Source organism: Durio zibethinus, chromosome 13 (assembly GCF_047325235.1).
Source record: "Durio zibethinus cultivar Kanyao isolate XHJ-2024 chromosome 13, ASM4732523v1, whole genome shotgun sequence".
Lineage (NCBI taxonomy): Eukaryota > Viridiplantae > Streptophyta > Magnoliopsida > Malvales > Malvaceae > Durio > Durio zibethinus.
Genome location: NC_143174.1, coordinates 14,238,074 through 14,242,938, shown reverse-complemented (window position 1 = coordinate 14,242,938; position 4,865 = coordinate 14,238,074).

The window sequence follows — 4,865 nt, the reverse complement described above, 5'->3', positions numbered from 1 at the left end:
GCACATGCTGGGCTCGAGCATGTGCTGGTGCCGCATTTTTCTTCGTCGGGGCACCATCGTCGGAGAACCTAACCGACGCATTTTGGTTCCGACGATAGAGGGCCGGGGGGGTGTACGCACATGATATGCGATGGGTGCTGGTACGTGGCCCTTATATTGGCCCCCTATCCCTCATCAAACCTCGAGAACTCACACCCCTTTAAAAAGCATTTGAGATTTTACAGGTTTGCTGCCAGTAGCCATTAAAGTGTCTGAAATTGGGACACTTTTTTCAAATGGTCACAAAATCTTCAACACTTCGAGGTTTTAGCTGAATTTTTTTGTGCATGCCAAAAAAAATACAAGCATCACGTCTAACAAGTTTGGGGCCAAAACTACTTCCAAAAAAATTTTAAAAAATCTCGAACAACAAAAATTTTTAAAAATCGTGAAAAATAGAAAACGAGTCATCTTGCCATGAAACTTTACGTGAAGGCTTAAGGGACCATTGTATGAATTTACAAGCCATAAAAATGGCATTGGCATGCAGAAATATGAAGATGTGCCTAAACCAACATACCACCCTATCTATCCACGGCTTGCGCATCCTGTCTCTCTAGCCGGAGTAGTGCCCGCCCGCCCACCCGCTCGTTTCGTCGATTAGCTTAGGCATACAGAGTTCATTCCCAGTCTAAGATCAGACTGGACCAAGGGTTACGAAAGCAAGATCGGTAGCACAAAAAGGGGGACCCGACTGACGGAGCAAGCAGGATCGTCGAAGCATCGTCAGAGAACCTGACCGGCGGCATTGGGGTTCCGACGATGGGGGGCCGGGGGGGTGTGCGCACATGATGTGCGATGGGTCCAGGTACTTGGCCCTTATATTGGCCCGTTATCCCTCATCAAACCTCAAGAGCTCACACTCCTTTAAAGAGCATTTGAGATTTTACAGGTTTGCTGCCAGTAGCCATTAATGTGTCTGAAATGGGGACACTTTTTTCAAATGGTCACAAAATCTTGTACACTTCAAGTTTTTAGCTGAATTTTTTTATGCATGCCAAAAAAAATACAAGGATCATGTCTACCAAGTTTGGGGCTAAAACTCCTTCCAAAAAATTTTAAAAAATCTTGAACCGTAAAAAGTTTCAAAAATCGTGAAAAATAGAAAACGAGTCATCTTGCCATTAAACTTCAGGTGAAGGCTTAAGGGACCATTGTATGAATTTACAAGCCATAAAAATGGCATTGGCACGCAGAAATATGAAGATGTGCCTAAACACACCTACCACACTATCGATCCACGGCTTGCGCATCCCATCTCTTTGGCCGGCATAGTGCCCGCCCGCTTGTTTCGTCAGTTGGCTTAGGCATACGGAGTTCATTCTGAGTCTAAGATCAAACCAAATCGAGGTTGCAGTAGCAGGATCGACAGCACGTAGAGGGGGACCAGGGGTTACGCATCCTGCCCCTCTGGCCGGCTGAGCGCCTGCTCGCTCATTTCGTGGGTTGACTTAGCCATACAGAGTTCATTCCCAGTCTAAGCATACGGAGTTCATTCCCAATCTAAGATCAGACTGGACCGAGGGTTGCTACAGCAGATGCTGGGCTCAGTCATTTGCTGGTGCCATATTTTTCTTCGTCGGGGCACCATCGTCGGAGCATCGTAGGAGAACCTGACCGATGGCATTGGGGTTCCGCCGATCGGGGGGGCTGGGGGGGTGTGGCACATGATGTGCAATGCGTGCCGGTACTTGGCCCTTATATTGGCCCCCTATCCCTCATCAAACCTCGAGAACTCACACCCCCTTAAAGAGCATTTGAGATTTTATAGGTTTGCTATCAGTAGCCATTAAAGTGTCTGAAATGGGGACACTTTTTTCAAATGGTCACAAAATCTTGTACACTTCGAGTTTTTAGCTGAATTGTTTTGTGCATGCCAACAAAAATACAAGGATCACGTCTACCAAGTTTGGGGCCAAAACTCCATACGAAAAAATTTTTAAAAATCCGAAACCTCAAAAAGTTTTAAAAATCGTGAAAAATAGAAAACGAGTCGTCTTGCCATGAAACATCACGTGAAGGCTTAAGGGACCATTGTATGAATTTACAAGCCATAAAAATGGCATTGGCACATAGAAATATGAAGATGTGCCTAAACCCACCTACCACCCTATCGATCCACGGCTTACGCATCTCGTCTCTCTGGCCGACGTAGTGCCCGCCCGCCCGCTCGTTTCGTCGGTTGGCTTAGGCAGACGGAGTTCATTGCCAGTCTAAGATTGGACCGGACTGAGGGTTACCACAATAGGATCAGTAGCACAGATAGGGGGACCCGACCAATCCCCGGCTTACACATCCCGCCCCTCTGGCCGGCTGAGCGCCCGCACGCTTGTTCCGTGGGTTGACTTAGGCATACGGAGTTCATTCTAAGTCTAAGCATACGGAGTTCATTCCCAGTCTAAGATCAGACCGGATCGAGGGTTGCGACAGCACATGCTGGTGCAGCATTTTTCTTCGTCGGAGCATCGTCGGAGAACCTTACCAGCGGCATTAGGGTTCCGACGATCGGAGGGGCCGGGGGGTGTGCGCACATGATGTGCGATGGGTGCTGGTACTTGCCCTTATATTGGCCCTCTATCCCTCATCAAACCTCAAGAACTCAAACCCCCTTAAAAAGCATTTCAGATTTTACAGGTTTCCTGCCAGTAGCCATTAAAGCGTCTAAAATGGGGACACTTTTTTCAAATGGTCACAAAATCTTGTACACTCTGAGTTTTTAGCTGAATTTTTTTGTGCATGCCAAAAAAAATACAATGATCACGTCTACCTAGTTTGGGGCCAAAAATCTTTCTGAAAAAAGTTTAAAAAATCCAGAACCGTAAAAAGTTTCAAAATTTGTGAAAAATATAAAACGAGTTGTCTTGCCATGAAACTTCACGTGAAGGCTTAAGGTACCATTGTATGAATTTACAAGCCATAAAAATGGCATTGGCATGCAGAAATATGAAGATGTGCCTAAACCCACCTACCACCCTATTTATCCACGGCTTGCGCATCTCGTCTCTCTGGCCGGCATAGCGCCCGCCTGCTCGTTTCGTCGGTTGGCTTAGGCATACGAAATTCATTCCCAGTCTAAGATCAACAGCATGCGGAGGGGGACACGACCAATCCCCGGCATGCGCGTCCTGCCCCTCTGGCCGGATGAGCGCCCGTACGCTCGTTTCGTGGGTTCACTTAGGCATACAGAGTTCATTCCCAGTCTAAGCATACGGAGTTCATTCCCAGTCTAAGATCGGTTCGGATCGAGGGTTACAGCAGCACATGCTGGGCTCGGGCATGTGCTGGTGTCGTATTTTTCTTCGTTGAAGCATCGTCGGAGAACCTGACCGGCGGCATTGGGGTTCCGACGATCAGGAGGGCCGGGGGGTGTGCGCAAAGAATGTGTGATGGGTGCTGGTACTTGCCCTTATATTGTTCCCCTATCCCTCATCAAACCTCAAGAACTCAAACCCCCTTAAAGAGCATTTGAGATTTTACAGGTTTGCTGCCAGTAGCCATTAAAGTGTCTGAAATGGGGACACTTTTTTCAAATGGTCACAAAATCTTGTACACTTTGAGTTTTTAACTAAATTGTTTTGTGCATGCCAAAAAAATCACAAGGATCACGTCTACGAAGTTTGGGGCCAAAACTCTTTCCGAAAAATTTTAAAAAATTCAGAACCGTAAAAAGTTTCAAAATTTGTGAAAAATATAAAACGAGTCGTCTTGCGATGAAACTTCACGTGAAGGCTTAAGGGACCATTGTATGAAGTTAAAAGGAATAAAAATGGCAATGGCATGCAGAAATATAAAAATGTGCCTAAACCCACCTACAACCCTATCGATCCACGGCTTGCGCATCCTGCCTCTTTGGCCGGCGTTGTGCCCGACTGCTTGTTTCGTCAGTTGGCTTAGGCATACGGAGTTCATTCCCAGTCTAAGATTGGACTGGACCGAGGGTTGTGGCAGCAGGATCGGCAGCATGCGGAGGGGGACACGATCGATCCTCGGCTTGCGCATCCCGCCCCTCTGGCCGGCTGAGCGCCCGCACGCTCGTTTCATGGGTTGACTTAGGCATACGGAGTTCACTCCCAGTCTAAGCATACGTAGTTCATTCCTAGTCTAAGATAGGACCAGACCGAGGGTTACGACAGCATATGCTGGGCTTCGGCATGTGTCGGTGCCGCATTTTTCTTCATCGGGGCACCATCGTCGGAGCATCGCCGGAGAACTTGACCGGTGGCATTGGGGTTCCGACGATTGGGGGGGCCGGGGGGGTGTGCGCACATGATGTGCGATGGGTGCTGGTACTTGGCCCTTATATTGGGCCCCTATCCCTCATCAAACCTCGAGAACTCACACCCCCTTGAAGAGCATTTTAGATTTTACAGGTTTGCTGCCAGTAGCCATTAAAGTGTCTGAAATGGGGACACTTTTTTCAAATGGTCAAAAATCTTGTACACTTGAAGTTTTTAGCTGAATTTTTTTGTGGATGCCAACAAAAATACAAGGATCACACCTACCAAGTTTGGGGCCAAAAGTCCTTTCAAAAAAATTTAAAAAAATCCCGAACTGAAAAAGTTTGAAAAATCATGAAAAATAGAAAACGAGTCGTCTTGCCATGAAACTTCACGTGAAGGCTTAAGGGACCATTGTATGAATTTACAAGCCATAAAAATGGCACTGGAATGCAGAAATATGAAGATGTGCCTAAACCCACCTACCACCCTATCGATCTACGGCTTAAGCATCCCGTCTCTCTGGCCGGCGTAGCGCTCGCCTGCCCGCCCGCCCGCTCGTTTCGTCGGTTGGCTTAGGCATACGGAGTTTATTCCCAGTCTAAGATC